The 21,732-nt window shown below is 33.4% G+C and overlaps 1 protein-coding gene across 1 annotated transcript in view; it reads left to right on the forward strand.

Annotated features, from left to right (window-relative positions):
* Window positions 1–21,732, forward strand: part of NTN1 (netrin 1) — a 526,534-nt gene that overhangs the window by 10,229 nt on the left and 494,573 nt on the right. The window lies entirely within an intron of this gene.

Below are 21,732 nucleotides of genomic sequence, written 5' to 3' on the forward strand. Positions count from 1 at the left end.
AGATTCTCTAGTCGTGAAGCTCTCAATGGTATTCCAAGAAAGGAACTGTTTTCAAAAGCAAGAAAGAGTGCTTTAACTCAAACTCAAAACTCTGCTCAGGTGCAGAGCAGAACTTTCCGTCATTTATCTTAGTCAGCAGGAATCTCAATATCATTCTGAATTAACAAAACTTTTCAATTGGCTAATAGGGACTGAATCTGGCAGCAGTCTACTCTTATACAGGCCCAAACCCTTGTCAGAAACTTGTAGGGTTCAGACCAAGGAGGAAGTAACCAGACTGTCCTGGATGAGACCACTTTGGAAGTAGATCCCCATCTTGTCCTTGAGATTCTGCAATAACACTACATTCATTACCAGAAGAAAGCAACAATATGATCAGCCCAGACTGTCCCTCCACAAGTGTAGTAGAGCCCAGCCTAATGTAGTCTGGACGGATGGGGAAGGGAAGAGGAAAGAATCATACCATAAAGATCTATTATATTGCCAGGGACAATCAAAACCCAAATGTATAAGAAAATATCTATAAGCATTGTTTCAGAGGAAAAAAACACAGCTTTGGGGTACAAATTCAACCAGCATACTTGAAAGAGATGAAACAAAGATTTTAAAACTACTTTTAATGCTTTTTTGAACAAATAAAATGATAGCAATTGATGAAAAAATGGAAAATAAATGAGGGTTATGGAAGAAAGAATTGGAAAGGGAATTAACAGCTTGGCACAAGAAGTATAAAACCTTGTCCAAGCAGCATACTTCCCAAAAATTCAAATGGATCAAATCCAAGCCAATTTCTCCATGAGACAACAAGAAATATTAAAACAAAGTCAGAAGGCAGGAAAAAAGAAAGAATATGTGAGATGTCTCCTGGCAAAAACAAATAAAACAAAACAAAATATAACAACTGACTTAGGAAACAGAGAAGAAAAAAATTAATTGCACTATTTAAAAACCATTCTTAAAAATCAAGTTTAAACATTATATTTCTTTTTTTTAACTAAAGCATTTGTTGGGGGTCATGGCCCCAACTCCCGAGTGGAACAGGCCTTATGTGACCAGCACTGCCTGCCCACTTGAACTGGTGGAGACATGAGCAGTGAGGAGTGAATACAGGACAACTACAGGAGTGAAGAGAAACATAAAAAGTGAAAACAGATGAACAAGGATAAAGGATTGAACAAGAATAAAAGACTAAACAAAGATAAACTACTTACATTCAAATATGAGGCAATGATAAATGTCACTTTTGAGCCTAAATCTTGATGATTTTAAGGGAAGAATGGAAAGAAAAAAAGGAGAGTACGGGAAAGGAAGATTAAGGAAAAATTCAGTACACAAATCAGATAGATAGATAGATAATAAACAGAGGGTAGGGGGAGCAGATGACATTTCAACTTCCCTCTCTTCTGAACTATTTAAAGAAGAAAAAATATACTTATACAGTTGGACACAAATATATTTCACTCAAAAAGGAAATGAAGGAAAGGGCAGAAAGGAAGAAGCAATTAGAGAAAGGGTAAATTAAGGGAGGAATTGCTCCTAAGCAAAATAAATTCTAAAATTGTTAAAAAAACAAAACAAAACAAAACAAAAAACTTATAACTCTTTGAGTTTGGCAAAGATGGGAATATCAGGGGTCCCCATAAACTGAGGAATAGATAAATAAATTATTGCATAGAAATGTGACAGAATACCACTGTTCTGTAAGAAATGATGAAAGCAATGTTTTCAGAGAAACCTAGAAAGACTTGTAATCTAAAGTTGTACATTCATTAGGAGTACAATTCATACAATGATAGTAAGATATAGTAAATGGAGAAATCTTTGAAAAAATTTGAAACTCCTATCAGTGTAATGATCATGCATGATTCAAAAGAACTAATGTTGAATCCTGCTATTCACTTCCTGGTTAGAGAGACGAAGGACTAATAGTACAGACTCTTTAAAGAAAATGATCTATGTAGAAATTTGTAGGAATTGATTTGTAATAGAGTTTGTTTTTCTTTAGTTCTCGAGTTGAGAGGATGAGAATATAGATTTTTACTGATTGAAAAAAAATCAGTGTTTATTGTGTACTGTTATCTTAGTGCTTGTTTTGTTCTTTGAATTAAAAAAAAAAGAAAAATATATAAAAAGAAAAAAAGAAAATAGTCCGTTAATATTTTTCTCCTATTTCAGTACTCTTGTTCTTTTTCATTTTTATCAGTTACTGAATATCAGACTCTTACTACAAAAATTTACTACAAATTGTTTTTTTTCCCCCCTTAATTAACTGCTTCTTTTACTACATCAATTGATTTCATTCATGTAAAACCTTTTTAATTTTGTGATTGAAATAGTATATTTTATCTTTCAGGATAACTTCTATTTCCTGTTTATTTTTAAACTCTTCTAACCAATGTTGTATAGTGTACCATAGTCTATTCTCTTAATTCAAAAAACTCATGCAATCTTTTATATCTATATGTACATTTAGACCTTACTTGGCATTTGGTGTCAGGTGCTTGTATAAACCTCATTTCTGTCAAATTGCTTTTCAGTGGGTTTTTTGCCCCCAGAATATTTTGTTAAAATAGAAATTTCTTATCTCAAGTTATTCTTGGGTTTGTGAAATAAATTACTTTCTAAATCTTGCTTAAGTAGTCTGTTCTACTTTTTTATTAAGTTAATAGCAACAAGTTTGTAATGTAATTTGAAATTTGGTAAAGCCAGACTTATTTATTCCTATTTTTTTCATTATTAACCTCAAAATTCTTTATATTTTGTTACTATTGTGTTGTCTAATTCTGTGAAGTTACCTCATAGTAGTGTGATTACTGTACACTCAATCTGGAAATTAATTTAGATAGTATCATTTTTTATCATAATTGGATGGTCCAGCCATGAAGAATAAATATCTATCCCTTCACTAAGTTTTCCTTTTTTCTTCTATCTCCTCCTGTGGGGTATTGTTAGTAATATACAGAAAGACTAATACTGTGTTTGTTATAGATCTTCATGTCTTAGTAAAGCTACTAAAATTATACTTTTTAGAATAAATTTCTTTATTGCATCTTTAAGATTCTCCAAGTAAACTAATATAGGTACTAAAAAATCGATACTTTTAACTCTTTACTTATCCTTTGCTTCTCTATTTCTTTTTCTTGTCTTATTGCTGTATTCAGTATATTAAGTTGTATCAAATGACAGAAATGACAATGGGAATCCTTGTTTTATTCCTGATTTTGTTGGAAAGGCTTCTAGTATTTCTATTTCAAATGATGCTTTGTTATTGCTATTGTTCAATAATTTTAGTCACGTCTAACTCTTTGTGATCCCATTTGGAAATTTCCTGGCAAAGATAATAAAGTAGTTTGCCTTCCTTCTTCCTTCTTCAATTTATTTTATAGATAAGGCATCTTAGGCAAACAAGGTTAAATGAGTTGCTCTGAGGCAAAATTTGAATTTAGGAATATGAGTCTTCTTGAGTCCAGGCCCTCCACTTTAGCTACTGTACCACCTACTTGTACTAATTATCAGTCCCTGGAATAAATCCAACTTGATCATAGTGAACAATGTTTTTTTCCCTGTACATTAATATATCTTCTTGGTAAAATTTGTTTTTGAAATTGTTTACCTCAATATTTATTGATATTGATGTCTAGATTTCTTTCTAAGCATTATCTCTCCTGAGTTTGAGTTTCAGATCGTTTTTGTCTCATAGAAGGAAATTGGTAAAATGCTTCCTATCTCGGTTTTTGTAATTAATTTATGTTATATGCTTTAATTGTTCTTTTAATGTTTGATAAAATTTGTAATGTGTTATGGGTGTAGATTTTTTTCTTTTAGGAGTCCATTTTCGGCTTATTCTATTTCTGCTTCTGTGATTAGGTCATTTTAAATTCTCTATTTCTTCTTTTCATCTGGGAATTTTATATTTTTGTAAATATTGACTTAGTGAATTTACATTGTCAGTTTTTGTTGGCATTCAGTAGTTTTCTTTTTCATCTGTTGTAAATTCCATTTTTAATAATTTAATTTTCCTTTCTCTTTTCAAAAGAACCAAATTAACGAACAACTTATTTTTAAAATGAGCAGTTTTATTAAGTTCGTCAATAATAGATTGTTTTAAATTTGTTTACATATGTTTTATTTTCAGTTTCAGTTTTTGTGTTTATTGATTGTTTTTAAATGTATTTATTTTCCCAATATTTTTAGTTGCATTAATTTATTTTATCATTATATTATTTTGTCTCTATCTGAATACTCTTCTTAAATTGCTATTGTTGATTATAATTATAATTTTATTGTGTTTTGGTCTAAAAATTAATTTAATATTTCTGTATTTCTGCATAAATGACATAAATATATGGCTTTGGGGTGTTTTTTTGGTAAAGGAAATATTTAACACTGAAAAGTACATATAGTTTATAATATTTCCATTCAGAAATTTCCAAAATTTTATATGTATTTTAATTAAAATTTTATTCAGATATTTAGTTTATTCCTTGGTTTTTTTTTTCTTCTTTAGGCCTGAAATGAATATGTTGGAGTCTCCAATAGTTTTTGTTGAGTTCTTACTGTAGTTTGATTAGATTTTCTCTGCACAACATAGTTTCCCTTTTTTCTCTTTTCAACTGTCAATTTTTTTTTCTGTTGACTAGCCTCTCATTATTATCATTCCTTACCTTTCCTCCTCATTTCAATTCAGTAAATCTTAATTTTATATGTTTTTCTTGTATTTTTTGGCTTCTTATGGATGAGTTTATTCCATTCACATTTATGTTTACAATTGTTAGGTTTATTCTCCTCCCAACCATACCGGTATAATATTTCTTCTTTTTCCTCCTTTTCACAAGGAAATATATGCCATATTTTTAAAAGGGGAATGAAAGTAATGCTAAAAATTATACCTGGAATCCTCTGATCCCAATATTCTTTCTTCCTCTTCTGCACTCAGCTTAAGTCTATTTACCTTCTTTTTTTCCTTTTACCTTTGGACTCCTCCCACAATCTTAGACAATCAAATTAAAATGAGCTAGGGACTGAGATCATCTGTATGGAGAGGCTGAGAAATGGAAAAGAAAAATCTCTGGTCTTTTGAAGCTTCCCCCTCCAAAATTTTTGAATAAGGAATATCAAGGCCCTTTCAGAACTGCTTCAGCTTTCATATACCTAATTCATGTATAAGCATTTAAGGTGCCAGGAGCATACAAAGTATAGAACGATTTTTATTTCATCCTACAGAAAATGCATAAAATTCAAATAACTCATTGGAACTCAAAAACAGATATATTAGATAATCAGCACATGATCTTCTCCTAGAAAGGAACAATTTGTGATAGTTCTCAGGGCAATATTTGATAAATCTGGTGTCTCTTTCCTACAGAATGCTAAATAATCTTTATAAGCCTCATGGTGCTACTCTGTGGTTTGAACTTCCCCTTAAAGGAGGGAGTTCTTAAACAAACAATTTCTTTCATGCACCTGCATTGTTTGAGTAAGATGCTGTGCAAGGACTATGAAAACTTTTCTCTTCTTTTTTCTCTAGCAGAAAGACCAGTTCCCCAAAATATCAAACTTGGAAGCTTTCAAACTTGGAATCACCCATAATATATAACTCCCAAATAAATACAAAAAAAATTTTTTTTGCCCTCACCCTCCAAATTTACTTTCTCTTGCTTGTCATTATACCTATGGAAATCACCAACACACACACACACACACACACACACACACACACACACACATCCCCACCCCTTTTCAACAGAGTAATTTTAATAAATAGTATCCATGAGCTCTCTTTCTGGGTCACATGCAAGTTGCCATCTACTTCTCCATGGAGGAAAAAACTGCTTAACTACGGGTTTTTTTATTTTTCCCTATTAATCTTCTCTCCAGCCCCTGCCAAGCATGTGGGTTCTCTCAGTTACATATTGATCTATCTTCTCAGAATACAATATAGGAAAGGGGAAGTAGGAAAGAGCGTGATCACCTCACAACTAGATATATAGATCCAGAATGGTGTGACTATATCTCTCCCCATTTCCTAATTAGCCAATCCTCTTAAAGGCCTTTTTGCTTATAGCTTTCTATGTCTTCTGTACAGGGAACTAACAGGTATGCCCATCTCCATGTGAAGATTTGCTTCAGACACCTTCAAATTGTAGAAGAATAGCTTTTTAGTCATCTCTTTTTCATGACTGTCAGAGATATTAATGTATATGTACATATATATATTTACAAACATTGCTACTTGGAGAGAAATTCAAATGATAACATTACTCCTGATAATTTGCTGAAAATTCTCCCTTCCCTGACAAGGTCTACGTACATTTTATAATATTCTGAAACAAAGAAAAAATTTCAAGATTAGGTAAGGATTCCATTTTAGGCTAAATGTGTCTGATTTATCAAAAGTAACAAGAGTAATTGAAAATGTTGGCACACTCCAGAGAATTATCTCTGTAGTTCTTTTATATGAATTAATCAAGACCAGGTCTTGCTTTGTTTGATCACTACCTTAACTACCTTTGAGAAGAACCAAATTCCTTCCTGAACTTTGACTCAGTTTTTCCTGTAGAAATGGGTTCAATTTTTGAAAAGAATGTTAAAAAGATTCAAAAAAAGGACACTAAATACTAAGAAGGTTTCCTGTTCAAATAGGATGAACAATTTTAAAAAAAGATACTGAGAAATTCAGTTCTAATTATTTACCAAAGAGGGAATAGTAGTTTTAGCATAATTTTACATTTGATTTTTGTGTATCCTGCTTAAACCAATCTAAAGTATAATCTATGGTTATTATTTCCAAGATCTCATTTTTTTTAACCTACTCATCTTGTTAAGAATTCCCATAAACATTATCAAGATATTACTCTAATTTGTTCATTATAAATATGGAGTTCTCCATATACTTTGATATAGTGGACATAGCAAAACAACAGGCTTAAAAGAACTATTTCAGATATGTTAACAGTAGTGGCATGTTGGTTTGGGGAATTGGGTACAGAAAGCAATGCACTGGTGGAGTCAAAAACCTGGAGTTCAAACATAGAGTTTCCAGCCCTACAATCTCCAAAATAGCCATCAGAATGTAATGCAAGATTACTGAAGCTACCTGCAATCACAATGGTTCAGTTTAGAATATAGAAGTCAAAATATTCTGTTGGTTAGCTTTCCAGTAGATGGCCTAATCTCCTTAGCCATAACTATCATGAAATAGGTATTTTAAATCTTTGTGCTGATTTACAATGTACCCGTGGTGGTTCTGGTAATGTTTAACAAACTGACTCTAGTGAGGGTGGGAATTGCACATGTGAGATATTTTAAAGTTAAATGTGCATTATTAACATTTTCTTGATAACCTTCTTCAATCTTAAATCAAGTCTTTGGCATGTTGAAAATTTAGTCGGCTCCCTGTAGAAGCCAGATACAGCAAATTCTGAATATATCCATAACTTATCTTGAGAGTATACCGCCAGTTTTTTATTCAGTGCAACAAATATTATTTATTGAAACTATAACCTCATCTCTATTTTTTTTGAAGGGGTTCACACTAAAATTGGATGATTATAAAGGTCAAATACCTATTTCTTTATTTTCTAATTCCAGACACACTTCTGTATAGACAAGATTTTCTCAGGAGTTTGATCTCCCAGAAAATGGATTTCTATCCTCAATTCATCCTTTTCAAATTCTCTATATCTGGGTCTAGATTACCTCAAAGAAGCTATAGGTATGAAAGATGGATTGTGAGTGACTGTACTCCCAACCTGAGAATGTGCAGTAATAATTCATGATCATGTGTCAAAAAGGCTTATTGACTTTTTATTATGTAAATTTTTAGACATATAGTGATAAATAAGGCCTAGCCAATTACTCAAGAAATTCTGAATCTCATAACATGTTCTATTCTAGTCTCTCTTTAATAAAGAGAAGAGAGTTCTCATGTGGTTACCTAGCACAAAAATAATATGGAACGCTCCCAAACTCACCTGGAGTTGATTCACTTGGGCTTTTGTCCTATGACTTTTTCTAATTGTACCAACTAGTGATATCATTCTAGTTTTTTAATGTACCTTCCAAATTGCAACTGCAGTATTGTCTTTGTCCCATAAATATATAATTAAATTTCACATAACTTTTTTAGTAAGTAGTTTCTAGTCAGGACTCAAATTTGTTCTCATCAATAATTATCCTAAAAAGATGAGATTATTGGGAAACAATAGTTTGTTATAGAAAAGGTGATGTTTATAATTCCTAGCTTAGTATTTTCAATATCTATTTTCATTTCCAACTTTATATTTTATAGTAAGATAGCAATATAGTCTTCTCCAAACTATATCACTAGTTCTAGGAACCATATCTATTCTCTTACAAAATGCTGTTATATCAGTATAAAGAATAACATAGTTGTAAATGTCAACAATTTATATCCCAGTCTTTACAGTTACTGATTTAAGGTAGTAACAGTTAATAATCCCTAACAGTAAGGGTATTTGGCTGCTTCAAAGTTTAGGTAACATTAGGTCTCGCATTACTTGCTACTATCCCTTTCTCTGTTTTTCTTCAGAAAGACATTAATCAGGACTAGTGAAAAGGAATTAATGTATAACCTTTTTGTCCTACAAGTAGTTGAAATTACCAGAAGGTGTCTTTTTGATCTGGAGTGAAAAAATCCTGTAGTTTTAAATAGAAATGTTACTAGTACAATCATCCTGTCCTCTTGCTTAAAACTCCAAAGGTTTATCAGTACATGATTGAAAATCCCAGCTTTGATCAGCAGTTTTGGTACTTAACAAATATAGTTATTAAAAAATGTCTTTTTTGACTGTTAGAATACTAAATATGTACTAAGATAAGATCATATCCATGAATGAATATGTATACTATATACACACAGTACTTTGCTTTTTTATATTGTATGTATTCATATACATGTATATATTATTTGTATATATGTACATATATAGATAGATATATCTATCTCTAGGACTGATTTTAGAATGAATTGAACTTTTTTTTTCTTTTTTTTCTTTTTTCTTTTTTATTTAATGATTACTTTATAATGACAACATTATTCCTTGCACTCGTTTCTTTTCCGATTTTTTTCCCCCCTTCCTCCCTCCACCCCCTCCCCTAGATGGCAAGCAGTTGGATATGTTGCAGTATATCCTAGATACAATATATGTTTGCAGAACCGAACAGTTCTCTTGTTGCATAGGGAGAATTGGATTCAGAAGGTATAAATAACCCCCGGGAAGAAAAACTAAAATGCAGATAGTTCACATTTGTTTCCCAGTGTTCGTTCTTTGGGTGTGGCTGCTTATGTCCGTCATTTATCAATTGAAACTTAGTAGGTCTCTTTGTCAAAGAAATCCACTTCTATCAAAATATGTCCTCATACAATATCGTTGTCGAAGTGTATAATGATCTCCTGGTTCTGCTCATTTCACTTAGCATCAGTTCATGTAAGTCTCGCCAGTCCTCTCTGTATTCATCCTGCTGGTCATTTCTTACAGAACAATAATATTCCATAACATTCATATGCCACAATTTACCCAGCCATTCTCCAATTGATGGGCATCCATTGAATGAATTGAACTTTACCCTGCAAAGCATCCCCCAAAAAAACCTACTGGAAGATCATAGTTTGGAAATGACATTTAGTCATTTGAATAATGAATGGCTTTTTTAAAAAAATGCTCTGTCTTGATTTTTTATCCCCAAATTTTGTTTTTGGAAGATGGTACAGCAATATTGCTGAAAAGAAAATTTTAGTACTCACTGATCAATTGTGGACTATAGCAAATATTAATTCCTTTCTCTCCTCCTTGCTCATGTGTATTATACCAACCATGAGAACAAGGTTTTACTTTGTTTTTCTCTCAAATATTTGTTGGAGTTTTGCACAAATAAAGGTGCCAAAAAATCCATTGCAAAGATGCATGCACATATGTCTATACAATTCTTATAAGAGAAATGAAGATCATTTATTATTTTATTATATGAAAGATCACTTTAAGCAAAATCACTAATCTCATAGCACTCCACAGTGGATCACTTAAAGTGATCTTTAAGCAAAATCACTAATCTCATAGCACTGTGGAGTGATTTTGCTTAAAGTGATCTTTGCCTCTTTCTATGTGCCAAAATCTGTGCTAAGCTGGAGGTTCAAAGAAAGGAAAAAGGTCCTTTTTCTGAAGGAGCTTGCATTCTAATGGAGAGAAGGGAAGAGAAGATGCAAATAACTATGTATAGACAATATATTTTCAGGATTAATTGGATTACAGAGAATGTAAAGGGAAGTAAAATGTAAAAATATTGGAAATGGAGGCAGAAATCAAGTTATGACTTTAAAAGCCAAATAGAGGTTTTTATATTTGATCTTGACATTAACAGGGATCTACTAGAATTTGTGATGACAAATTTGTCAGTCACTTCCAACTAAGTGAAAGATGGACTTGAGTTGTAAAGATAGACACTTGAAACAAAGAGACCAACCATTAAGTTGTTGCAATAGCCTAGAAGTGAGTATCAAGATAATGATTTATCATGAGGATTCTCAGAGAGAGAAGAGAGAAGGAACAACTAAACATGTTGGGAAGATAGTGGGTGAAGGAAAGAGGGAGAAGTCCATCATGACACCTATGTTGCAAGGCTGGGTCACAGAAAGGATGGTGTTATACTCCAAAGTAATAGAACGAGGGAGAAGTTTTGGAGGAAAGAAAAGGAGTTTAGATTTGGACATGTTGAGTTTAAGATGTTTACAGGACATTCAGTTTGAGATGTTCAATAGACTGTTGAAAGTGTGAGACTGGAGATCAGGAAAAGTTAAAATTGGGTAAATCAATCTGAGTATCATTTGCATGGAGATGTTAATTGAATCTATGGGAGCTGATGAAATCACCAAGCAAAACAGTATAGAAGAAGAAGAGAGTCTAGGATAATAATAAATAAGTATCTGTTTTGACTATTAGAAACACACATAATAAATATATATTTATTATATAAATTATATATATATATACAAGATTATATTAATGAATCAGTATGTTTACTATATACATATAGCACTTTGTCTTTTAATATGTATGCATATTACATATATATATATTATTGTTGTATCCTTGGAGGGAATGGCATTCTTATAGTATCTGCTATGTGCCAGGTTCTATCCTAAGTATTTTACAAATATTAGCTCATTTGATCTTCCCAAAAATCATATGAGGTATGTACTGTTATTCCCATTTTATAGTTGAGGAAACTGAGGCAAATAGAAGTTAAGTGTGGCATTACTACATTGTATAGTAAATTGTCTAAATCAATTATTCCTAGTGTAATTATTTCATCTAGCTAATAATTTTCAAGTTTATTCTTTATTATAATTGTACATAAAAATTCAGGAGTTCCAAACCCACCAACCAGTAGGAACTTGATTGGAATCTCCTGAGGAAAAATGACTTGGGTCTTATTGAATAGCAAAAGTTTGATCTAAGCTTCAACTTGAGTGATAATTTTTCTGCTGCTTTGTCAATTCTATAGTGAGCCTACTGTATCAGCTTCTAAGCTATTCTATATATTTCTAAACACAGGGTCACAGGACCATTTGATTTAGAGCTAGAAAGGACCTTAGAAGTCACCAAATCTAATCTACTAATTTTACAGTTGAGGAACCCGAAGTCAAAGAAATAAAGTGACTTCATATTAAGTGTCTGAAGTAGGATACAAACCCAGGCTTCCTAACTCCAAAACCAGTGGTCTTACTACTACAACATGCTGTCTATTAAATCCACACATCCTAAACAAACTACCAACAGTGTTGGTGTTCTTATAGTATATGTTATGTGCCAAGTTCTGTCCTAAGTACTTTACAAATATTAGCTCATTTGATCTTCCCAAAAACCATGTGAGGTATGTACTGTTATTCCCATTTTACAGTTGAGGAAACTGAGGCAAACAGAAGTTAAGTGTGCTATTACCACGCTGTATAGTAAATTGTCTAAATCAATTATTCCTAGTGTAATTATTCCATCTGTCTAATAATTTTCAAGTTCTTTATTATAGTTGTCAGTTAGGAAACTCTGGATAGAGAATTACAAATTTTATGGGAATTCCCAAAAAGGGCTAGAAATAGAGCTCTTGCTCCCTAAATGGGCTCATTAATCCCATATTTGATTTCCGTCCTACACTAAAGAAAATGGCAATGAAAAATCCTTGCCATGAGGTCACAACATTTGAATAGTCTCCTTTACTTTTAGATCATGCTTGATTATTTCCCTCTGTAGATGGTGAACAATTCAGTATTGCTGAAATTGACTTGATCCCAGAATGGATAGATGACATAATATTGTAGGAAAGATTGACAGCTGTAACAAAGGACATCACATAAGGCAACTATGGTCATGCAGATGAATAGATTTGGCCTTTAAATGGTGAAATTCTGTGAGGTTGAATCAGGATTCAACATGACTGGGCAACTCTATCCTCTAAGAAGGCATCATATAAGGAAGGATTCAAGAAATCCCTCTATTTAGATGGCCATGGACATTTTTCAAAGTAGGGTAATCCAGAATCATGCTTGGGTCCTATTAGGCAATAGAAATTGTCCAAAGGTACCCAAAAAACCCAGTACCCATCCACTGTAATGTCCTCAGAATAATTGGTGAACTCATAAGGTTGATCAAGGATTCCTCAATCAAACTTTCTTTTATTAATCAATTAATTTGTCTATTTATTTTGGAGTAGGAATTTGATGATAACTAGCATATAGTCCTTACTATATGCCGGTCAATTTATAATTATTATTTCATTTGATCCTCACAACAATCCCAGGAGGTAGGTTTTGTTTTTAGCCTTGTTTTACAGTTGAAGAAACTCAGATAATCAGAAGTTAAATAATTTATCCATAGCCATTGTTAGTATTAAAGTGTAAACTTGAAGCTCAGTGTACAACTACAGTAATAGTATAGTACATGTCTGATTCCAGGCCCACTTTTCTATCCAGTGCACCACCTATCTGTTTCAGATCCCAGCACATCACTGAAAGAAGGCTTTGCAGGGCCATCTGTTTCTAGTGGCATTAAGACTTGTCTAGTTTCAGTGTAAGTTCACTGGACACTTAGGTTGATTTAGGGTATATCCTTATTAATTTCCTGCTCTTTGCAATCCTGGTTGTAACTCAGATTTTCCTGTATTACTGAATAAGTGATGAGAAGATAGTTTACTTTCTCTTCTTTTTCTGTTTCTTCCTTCCCTTTCCTTTTCTCAACTGTAGAATGTTGGGAGATGGGCTGGATTTGAGTGTGAGTTTTTAGGAATGGGAGTTGAGGGCCTTTTGTGGATTACTTACAGAGCTAATGTGAAGAAAACAATATGTGTATCTTAAAGCATCATATCATTGTGGCATGCTCTTGTTTTCCTTGGAGTTACACACTTTAAACCCAGCCCTTATAAATCTCTAAGTTTGAACCCTATTTCCCCTCTGGCTCAACATCAACTTTTCCAATCTTTGTTAAAGGTACCAGTCTTCAAATGGGGTCATGAAGAGTCAAACATGATTGAAAATGACTGAAAAACCAGACTCTTCTCAGAAATATTGTTGATGAAGATCAAAAATTTTGTCTTATGGACAAGCAACCATCTTACAGACTCACTGTCCTATTCCTTCCTCCTATTCCTTGCTTTTTGAATTCTTGTTTGTTGTAGTGCTGCTTCCTCTATGAAAATATTTATGTCCCCCAGATTATGAATCTTTTTTTTTTTTTACCTCTAGTTGGATTTTTCCAGCTAGATGTCCTGTAGGCATCTCAATCTCAACATGATCATAACAAAACTCATTATCTTCCCCACTAAAGAAAAACAAAACAAAAAAAACCTTCTACCAACAACCAGCAGTTCCACTGTGTTTTTTTTTTTTTAAGAGCCTTTCCCTTCTCCACTATCTTGTATTTATTTCTATACATCTCTCTTTCATAGAACGTAAACTCTTTGAGGGCAGGGATTGTTTCATTTTTGTCTTTGTATCCCAACACCTCCTGCTACGTGCTTGATACCTAGATGCTTGTTTGTTCATTTTTCTTCTCCTCTCCACCTTATTCCCCATATACACATAGGACTGTGGGGTTTTGTTTTGTTTTATTTTGTTTTGGTTTGTATCGCTTAAATCCACTTCTCAGATAATGTTGTATATTACAATTATCTACCTTTTGGTCTTATCTCCCTTATAGAGTGTAAACTCTTTAAATGCTAGGACCCTGTCTTCCTGTCTCTGACTCTTAGTACTATGTTCTGTATATGATAGGCTGTTAACAAATGTTTGTTGAATGAAGTCTGTCAACTAACATTTCCTAACCCCCTATTATGTGTAAGACACTGGGCTAAGCTCTAAAAATATAAAGGAAAGGTAAAACAGCCTTTGCTTTCAAGAAGCTCACTGTCTTCTAGGGAGAAAGAGGAAATGTGAAAACATGTACAAACAATTGTACAGAATAAATTGGGAGTAGTCTCAGGGGAAAGACACTAAGATTAGGGAGGATGTTCAGGGTTTTTGCAGTAGGTGGGAATTTAGCTGAGACTTGAAAGAATCAAGGAAAACGAGGAGGTAGAGATGAAGAGGGAGAGCATTCAGGAATGGGAGATAGCCAGTAAAAACCTTTGGAGTCAGGAAATGAAGTGTTGTGTGGAAGAACAGCAATGAGGACAGTATCACTATAAGAGAGTAAAATGTGAAAAAAAACCAAACCAAAAACAAACAAATAAACAAAAAAATCCAGAAGGATAGGAAGGGACTAAATTGTTTTGTTGTTGTTCAATCATTCAGTCGTGTCTGATTCCAAGTTCATGTTCATCATTAACATGATACTGTCCATCTCATTTTCTGCCATCTGCTTTTCCTCTTGTCTTTAGTTTTTTCCAATATCTGAGTCTTTTTTAATGAGTCCCATCTTCTCATTATATAGCCAAAGCTTTAGTTTCAGTATTTGAGCTTTCAATGAATACTCTGGATTAATTTCTTTAAGTATTGACTGACTTGATCTGCAATTTGAAAATGTCATTTTGGTGGTGTTTGGTTTTTCTTATACTCCAATTCTTATAATCATACATTGCTACTGGAAAAACCATAGCTTTGATTCTGTGATCTTTGTTAGCAAGGTTTTTGTATGCTGTCCAGATTTGCTATAGCATTCCTTCCAGTGAATAAGCATCTTTTAATTTCATGGCTATAGTTGCTATCTACAGTGATTTTTGAACCCAAGAATAGAAAATCTGACACTGTTTCCATTTATTCTCTCTCTATTTCCCAGGAAGTGATGGGACCAATTCAAGCCAGGTTTTATATTTTTATCTTAAACCCACATCAAGACGCTTCTTAATTCTTCTTTACTTTGTTATGAGTGCTATCATCTGCATATCTGAGATTGTTGACATTTCTCCTGGCAACCTTAATTCTGGCTTTTAATTCATCCAGATGGGCATTTTGCATGCTATACTCTGCATATAAATTAAATAAATAGCTTACATTGGTTTAATATTGGAAAAGAAGTATGACAATCAGTTGTTCCATGATCAGTTCTGACTGTTGCTTCTTAGCCTGCATACTGGTTCTTCAGGAGACAAGTAAAATGATCTGGTACTCCCATATCTTTAGTTACTTAATACATTTTGTTGTGATCTATACAGTCAAAGACTTTATATGTAGTCAGTGAAGCAGAAGATTTTCTTCTAGAACTCCCTTGCTTTCTCCATAATTCAGTGAATGTTTGTAATTTGGGCTCTTATTTTTCTGTCTCTTCAAAAGCCAGCCTAATGTTCTGATAATTCTCTATTCACATATTGGGGAAGCATAGCTTATAGAATTTAATCATCACCTTGGTGGCTATGAAATGAGTGCAGCTGTTTAGTAATTTGACTATTACTTAGCATTGCCTTTCTTTAGAATTGGGATAACTGATCTTTTTCAATCCAGTGGCCACTATTAAGTTTTTCCAAATTTTCTGACATATTGAATGCAGTACTTTAACAACATTATTTTTAGGGATTTTAAATAGGATAGCTGAAATTTCATCACTTCTTTAGCCTTATTGTTAGCAGTACTTCCTATAGTCCTCTTGATTTCTTCATCCAAGCTGTGTGGGTTTAGATTAGTAACCACACCATTGTTATCAGTGATGTTAAGATTTTTCTTGTATAGTTCTTTTGTGTATTCTTACCAGATTTTTTTTTTTTAACCACGTCTGCTTCTCTTATATCCCTCCCATTTTTCTCTTTTATCATGCCCATTTTTGCATGAAATGTTCCTTGGTAGCTCTAATTTTCTTGAAGAGATCTATTGTCTTTACCATTCTATTGTTTTCTACTATTTCTTTACATTAGTCTTTTAAGAAAATCTTATCTTTCCTTGCTCTCCCCTTGAATTCTGCATTTAGTTGGGTATCTTTCCCTTTCCCCTTTATCCTTCACTTTCATTCTCTCCTCCTTTGCTATTTGCAAAGCCTCACCACACAACCAGTTTGTTTTCTTGCTTGCTCTTCTTTTTTCTTTGAAATTTGTTATTGTCACTACTTATTGTGGCTGCTGCCTCCCAGACAATGCTGTGAATTTCTGTTCATAGTTCTTCAGATCTAACCTCATAAATCTATTGGTCATCTTTACTTCATATTTATAAGGGATGTTATTGGTATGTCATATTTATATAGTCTGATGGATTTCCCTATTTTCTTCAATTAAAGTCTGAATTTTGCAATATGAAGCTTATGCTCTGAGCTATAGTTACTTTCAGGTCTTCTTTTAATTTACTTTATAGCGTTTCTCCACTTTTGGCTATAAAGTAGATAATCTGATTTTTATATTGACTATCTGGTAATGTCCATGTTGAGCAGCTAGGTGGCAGAGTGAATAGGACACTGGACCTGGAATCAGAAAGACCCAAGTTCAAATGTAGTCTCAGGCTCTAGTTGCGAGACCCTTGGCAAGTCACTTAATTCTGTTTGCCCTATCTGTAAAGTAAGCTAGCTTTGGAAAGGAAACCCCAGATGGGATTATAAAGAGCATATAGGATTGAAGTAATTGAACAACAGCAATGTACATGTGCTTTTTGACTTTTTGAAGAAGAGTGTTTGCTGTGTGAATTATTTTGATAAAGTTCTATTATTCTCTGATCTGCTTCATTTTGTTCTCAAAGATCAAACTTGTCTGTTCTTCGAATTATCCTTTGATTACCTACTTTAGCATTTCAATCCTTTATTATGGGTCTTCATAAAATGTATCCATTTTGGCCTCTTTGGCAGCAATGGTTGAAGCATGGACTTGTATTACTGCAGTTTTGAATGATTTGCCTTGGATTTGAACCAATATCATTTTGAAGTCATACCCCACTACTGCTTTTCTCTTTCTTTCATTGACTGCTCTTCCAGGGCTGCTCCATTTCTTCTAAAATTGCCCACAATAGTAAATGAAATAATCACCTGATTCACTGTTATTGTTAGGGAGGAGGTCTTTATATTTAATCTGGATAAGGAGAGACAAAATTAGACTTATGCTTTAGGAAGATCCCTGTAATAGCTAAATGTTGTATGGAGTAGAGTGGGGAGACACTTGAGGCCCAGGGAAATGAACCTGGTGCAAGGTGATGAGAGCCTGTAGCAGGTCAATAGTAATGTCAAAAGAAAAGAGAGAGAAATATTATGAAGAAATTATTTGATATGGGGGGAGGGAATGGATACCTAGATTGTGAGCTGGAATGACAGAGAGGATGATGGTAGCCTTGACAGTATATTAAAAATAGGGAATGGCGTGGAAAGAAAGAAATGAATTCAGTTTTAGGCACATTATATTTCAGATATCTACCCAACATCTAGTTTCAGATGTCTTATCAACCAAAAGCTGTTTATTGAGTATATTTACAGTGAAAGAGATGACATTTCCAACAGCCCGGTTGTAGAGGATAAGATATATATATATATGGGAGAGATCATTATAGATTCTTGTATGGGAGAAGATTCAGAAGCAAGCCTTTTCAACTTTTATTTAAAACATTTTACTCTTTCCAAAAGTGCATTCTGAGTCAGATGTGCATGTATTATAATCTAGACATGCCAAGGAAGAACAGACTTAGGACTTTCTTTATACTTTCAGTTTACTCTTTCAGTTGGGAGTGGGGCCCTTTTTCTTCCAAAGGCTGTCTGACTTCAAAAGAATGAGAACCTTACTATGATTTATATGTGTGTAAAATGAAAAAAGTTTAATTATTGTTATGTTGTTGTTAAAGGCATCTAACTAAGTTACTAGAATTGGGGGGACCTTAGAGATGGTCTAATCTAATTGCCTTATTTTTCAAATGGGAAAACTGAAGTCCAAGAATATAGAGTGATTTGCCCAAAGTTACATAGGTAGTAAGTATAAGACCTGAAATAGAAGATAGTCAACTCATATTTTTAAAATTAAGAGACTATGATGTTTTAATAAATATAAGCAACACTAAAAATCAAAGCTCTTTAGTTTCATATTATGCCAGTTTTTAAGAGTTCTAGATGTAAAATAAACTGAAAAGAGAAGAAAATTGAACAGGGGAAATGATAGAGGGAAAAATCAAGGAGAAAAGGTATTGTTAGAAGAGGGAAGAAAAAGGAAGAACAGGGAGGGTCAAAGAGAAGTATATTGTATTTGGAGTCAGGAAGTCTGGGTTCACAGCTTTATTTTGCCCACTATTGCTTGGGTTTCCTGAGCAAGTCACAACCTCTCTGGTCCTCAGTTTTCTTCTTTGCAACATGAGAGTTGCTTGATTGCCTGATTTTTTCTCCAAAGGGCTAGCAGATATATATTTCCTTACATAAGTTCCCATGTATCCTGAACCTATGCATACAGTCTAGACTGAGTTTGGTTTTGCAAGGCCCACTTGTAAGAATCACTGAGAAGGGTCAGATTCCTTTGCCATACTCTGACTCATACATATGCTGGCAGACCAGGTATATTTGGAAAAAGAATTTGACTGAAATTCAGAAGACCTGGGTTTGTTACTAACTTTGTGATCTTGGAAAAGTAATTTCCAAGAAAGAAAATTTCTTTTCTTTGAAAAGTGATTAGAATGCGTGATTTTTTGCTTGCCAGCCCAATGTGAGGTAAGAATAATTTAAGTGAAAAGAATGCAGGGAGCTGAGGAGGATCTTCCTTTCATTGTGTCTTTCCCAATACACAAAGGCAGGAGAAGAAGGGAAGGAAGAAGGGGGAGTGAGGTGGAGTTGATAAAGATTCAACTATGAACAAACTGGAAAGAGACATGAAAGAAAAAAGAAATTGATGGATTTGAAGGAGTGCCTGAGAGATACACACAATAGACTGGGCCAGAGAAAGTACATGAAACAGGAAAATTGCACATATCTATGGGAAAGGGATCTATCTAATGAGAAAAGAGATATAGAGAAAGACATACAGAAAAAAAAAAGATGGGGAAAAGAGAAAAGTTTTAGGGAAAGAGAAGAGAGAAACTAGAAAAGAGTCTGAGGACAAAGTTGTAGGTGAGGGAACTAATTTTGAGAAAGATTGAGGGGCACATAAGAATGGATCTGTAAGGATCCTCAGAGTCCATCTGGTTCAAGTCCTTCCTCATAGATGTAGAAACTGACATCTAGGAAGTTAGTGAATTGCCTAAAATCACATAGCTGACTTAGACTCTTTTTTTGTTAAATCAGTAGGTTAAATTTGTTTTTTTCATTAATGGATTTTTCATTTCATCAAATCCCAGTGCTAGATTCCTTCCTCCTTACTTTAAAGATCTGTTGCTTGGGAAAGTCATTCAATTTCCTTATCAATAAAATGATGGTAATTAGGCTACATGGTCTTTAAGCTCATTTCCAGCTCTGAATCCCATGAATTTTTATATTTGAAGTAATTTCTCCTTACTTTTCTGAAATCAGATGAGCATAGCTTCTCAATTGTTAGTATTCTTGTTTATCTAAGACCTGAACATAATTTCTTTTTAGTGGTTTGAGGTGTCTGTTGGTCTAAAGCAAACTCTTTGCTGACTGCAGTTATCACTTGGATCTTGTAATCACTGCCTTTTGAAATTCTAATTAGTTTTTTAGGTTTAGAAATAGGTCTTCTTCCCTTTGGAAACAGCTGGTTTGCTTTTATTTTCAAATTTCAAAGTTTACTTTTGAAATAAAAGCTATTTTCCCATGAAATTCTAAGGGTTCTGTTGATTTGTGAAGTTTTAAGGTTTAGAAATTTATCTTGGAATCAGAAAAGTCTGTTCATTTATTGGCTATTGCCTTAAAGTGTTTGACCAAAAGCTGTTGAGAGATTAGGGCTGTCTCATTTATCAATGCCTATGGAGTACATTTGTAACCAAATTTGTTTCATTGTTCTAAGGTCATTTTTCCCTTTCTGAATCAGATTATTGTTCTAATAGGATTCTAATAGAAATAATGATTAAAAATAACAAGACCCAGATTAAAACAAAAGTCAAATGAAAGGAAAAAAAACCCTATTTAGCAATAAATGGACTAACCAAAGTTGAAAGGCTTTAAACTACTTTTTTCCAACATTCCGAAATTCTAATGCTAGAATAATATAACCTCCTATTATTTGTACTGACAGGTGAAAAAATGGGGTAACCCTAAAGGTTCCATACTCAGTTTCATACTCATTTTGCCCCCTCTCCCAAGTCAATATTAAAATACATCTTAAAACTATTTCATTTTGGTACAGTGAAAATCAAACCATTTCTTGACCTTCTAGCTTAGCTATTGGATTTTAAATTAGTTTCTTTGACTATTCAGGCATATATACACCTGGTCAGCACTTGTAGAATCCCTGAAATATGAGAATGTGGGATTCCAAATCTCAGGCTTCTATTTCTTATAGAATACTAACTACCAGATTCTTTCTTTAGAATTAGTAATGCTTCTTTCTAGAAAATGGAAACATGAAACATAATATTTTTATTAGTCAGCCAGGATGCAAGGCTCAACTAAAGCAAGTGGCTTTAGTTTTAGAAGTTTTAAGGTTTTAGTAAGCCTTTGTAAATTTTAGAAGCCCTCGTGCTTAGCCTCTTGGATTTCTTAGGGTCCTTCAAAGAAAGTCCTGTTCAGAGTGCCATGTCCTACAGGAAAATCTTTCCTAAGCCTTACAAAAAGTACCCTTTTATGGGATATATCATCGGATATATGAACTGTATATTTAATTTTCTGTGTACTTGTTTCCACTTTATGAAATATAAAATGTTTGAGGGTAGAGGCTATTTCTATTTTTTTCTTTGTATCCTGTAGATGCTTAATAAATGTTTGTTTGCATCATCCATCAGGTGCAAAAAAAACAAACAAACAAAGTTCTATTTCTTGTTGTTAAACATTTACAAAGGACTTGCCTCTGTGGTGATTTGCTTTAAAGGGTTTGTTTGTTTTTTTTCCTCAATCACTCTCCCGTTTTAGCTTTTTGTTTGAGTCTTGTGTATTGAGACTGTATGATGTTTCTTTTCCCCTCAGAGGATTAGAACAGCTGACAGATGCATGTGTACTGGAACTTTTAGACATTTTTGTCCTGAATTTGAGCTTGGATAGGTTCCAAGTCACTCTAGAAGTTCCAGTGTAATTCGGAAACTAGAAGGCCGTAGTGATCTAGAAGGGCCAAGAAGGACCTAAGAATATACAGTGAAGGCAGAATTGTGAAATATGCTTAAGATTGTTTTAGATTCCTCCACTCCTGCTTGCGTCTTTCATCCCATTTAGTGCATCATGAAATGGACACTCTTGATTT

Source organism: Antechinus flavipes, chromosome 4 (assembly GCF_016432865.1).
Source record: "Antechinus flavipes isolate AdamAnt ecotype Samford, QLD, Australia chromosome 4, AdamAnt_v2, whole genome shotgun sequence".
NCBI classification, from domain to species: domain Eukaryota; kingdom Metazoa; phylum Chordata; class Mammalia; order Dasyuromorphia; family Dasyuridae; genus Antechinus; species Antechinus flavipes.